General features: G+C 33.7%; 1 pseudogene; it reads right to left on the reverse strand.

Annotated features, from left to right (window-relative positions):
* Nucleotides 1-299: 299 nt before the first annotated feature.
* Nucleotides 300-415, reverse strand: LOC118609876 (annotated as a pseudogene).
* Between the last annotated feature and the right edge of the window lie 2,393 nt (nucleotides 416-2,808).

The following is a 2,808-nucleotide window of genomic DNA, read 5'->3' on the forward strand; positions in this document are numbered from 1 at the left end:
AGGCCTTTTATTGTCTTGACTCTTTGCTTATGTAGTTTCTCTACCTCTTGTTTCTGTTTTCCTGGATGAGACTCTTGCTGAGAAAAAAGGGCCAGTAAACTAAAATACTTGAAAAACTTTAAGGTTTATTTTTCTATTCTCATTTATTTTCCTGTCAAAAAAAGGTATCCTAAATTCTACCAGGGCTATAACTCTTTTAACATATTTCCTGCTTTATTGAAATTGAGAAGACTTGAAATTTTCAAACTGGGTTGCTTCAGGGTGAACTTTTATTTTATTTTATTTATTATTATTATTTAAGCCTACAGCACCTGGGCTTCCTAGGTGGTTTCCCATCCAATTACTAACCAGGCCTAACCCTGCTTAGCTTCTGAGATCAGACATCGGGCTTGTTCAGGGTGGCATGGCTATAGACCATGGACTGTGGCTCCACTGGTGTGTGAACTCAGGACCTTCTTCTGCATTTAAAGCAGACATGCTAACCGCTACGCTATGGAACCACACCCTCAGGATGAATTTTTAATTACTTATTTAGGTAAGCCTTACTGTTCTTACAAAGAAAACCTCGAATAGTTTATGGTTATGACAACTCTGTCTGCTATAAAATAAGGTGACAATGAAATCTTGTTTTATGTCAGAAATAACTACTATCAACATTGTTAGGTTGTGGTAATTTTTCCTCTCCTACATGGATGGTGTTAAAGTCTCAGAATGTGAAGTCTTAAAAATCACATAATAAGAAATCTATTTTCCTTTGAGCAGCCAACCAAGTTTTCATGTCACAATTTGTAAACATCATTATAGTGAAAAACTGCTTAAGAAGAGCCCTAGAAAACTGTGGAAAGAAACGGCTATACGTGTAATTACGTTAGCTGTCAATTTCCAAGTGCTGAGTATGAAATCCTAAGGTAAGACAGCGAAAACATTTAAAGAGAGGTAGGGTACTGAAGAACCAAGAGCATTAATTTTGATAATTTTGATATCTTTGTTTAGAGTCTAATTCAGTTCCACCATAATAATAAAAATGGCTTAAACTTTGTTCCAAGTATTTGTAATGCTAATACTTTCCAGTTTTGATTAAAAATTTGTTGTTTGCTCTTCTTTTTATCAATGGAACATCATTGCTTTTGAGAGTAATTTTAAGTGCTGTGTGAAATGAGGAAGTCACAAAACCAAGGGACATTATTACCTGAAGAGGAAGTGGCTTCGGAAACTTGTCAATCACAGTCATGGCTAAGGAACCACTTTAGCCACCACTTCCGATCCTTACTAGCCGTTATCTAGAGATGGGCAGATGGTGGTACCCAAGTTAGATACAACCCTAATAAAAACTTCTTGGGTTTGGAGATGAGGGAGCTGGATCAAAGACATGTGTCTGTATAATGTATTTAATTAAAAAAAATAAACTTGAAAAATTATTTGTAAAATAATTTTTTACAATTTTTTACAATTTTAATTGTAGTAATCGGTCAACCCTAAAGTGCAGATGTTCTTCAATGGAAAAATTATACTTTATAAAGTTCATATGAAAATAATGTTAAACTATGTTAAAAAGGAAAATAGATTTTTACTTTAAAATATGCCAAGTAGAGTTATGTGATGGATAGATAGATTGATTGATGACACTTACAGAAGGAATAGGTAGAACATTTAGCACACAAAAAAGATATGCCTAGACAAATAATAAGTTTCTAGAATGTAGTCAAAAGGTTAAGCATGTGGAGGTATGGTCTAACATAGCTCACTTTTCAAATTAATTTTTAACAGATGTGAGTGTTTCCTGAAATCTAAAAGTGTGGGATATCTTTACAAAGATCATTACTCACTACAAATCCTGGCACTTGTCCTGTGTTTTTTTTTAAATATAACAGGGTGAAAATATGTTATCTTAACAGCTGACACTAGAATTCCTTTTCGGGAATTACTGTTTTTGTTAATGCAACATTCACTAGGGCAAGTGAGACCTTGAAGATATAAAAATTGGCAACAATAAAAGTCAAATAGGCTTTGTTGGGCTTCTGTGATCCAGGTGAAGATGGAGAAGGAGCAGAGAAAGTGGTGGTGATGGTGAAGTGGAAATCAGAGAAGTCAGAAAGGTTAGAGGCTGGGTGCTACATGAGATAAAGCTGCCAGGGATCTTAAAAGCTCTCTTTATAACAACAAAAACTGGAACTATATGCGGTGATGGATGTTAACTAAACTTATCACAGTGATCATTTCACAATGCATGCAAATGTCAAATCATTATGTTGTACACTTGAAACTAAAATAATGTTATATGTGAATTATATTTCCCTTTTTTTTTAAAAGTCATGAGACAGAGAACACGGAAAAAATTCAATTGGAGTCAGAAAATTATATCAGAAGAGACTGTGACTATTTAAGACACAACTCTTACCTCTCCATTCCCAGGAATATGGATATATTTAGCGAAGGTTTTGAATTTCCACAATTCATGGAATGAGAGTTTGAATCAATGTTATCTAGATCATAAGGAGCTAGGAGACCAGATGACATTGTGGTTGCATAATAAAGGTGATTTCTTCCATGATTGTGTGTGAACCTTCAGAAGGGGACTCTGTCCACGTTTTTATCAAATTTCCTTTTTAATGCTTATAGGTAGAAATATTTATATATTATGCATTTAATCCTTCATTAGTTACACATGCAGCAAATATTTTCCTACTTTGTGTCTCTTTGTTACTTTTATAGTATCTTTTATGAACAGAATTTTTAAAATTTAATGAAGTTGAAGTTATCAATATTTTTCTTTACAGTTTAAGCTTTTAGAGTCTTGAGAAATCTTCT

Source organism: Rousettus aegyptiacus, unplaced genomic scaffold, assembly GCF_014176215.1.
Source record: "Rousettus aegyptiacus isolate mRouAeg1 unplaced genomic scaffold, mRouAeg1.p scaffold_m13_p_11, whole genome shotgun sequence".
Classification (NCBI taxonomy): domain Eukaryota; kingdom Metazoa; phylum Chordata; class Mammalia; order Chiroptera; family Pteropodidae; genus Rousettus; species Rousettus aegyptiacus.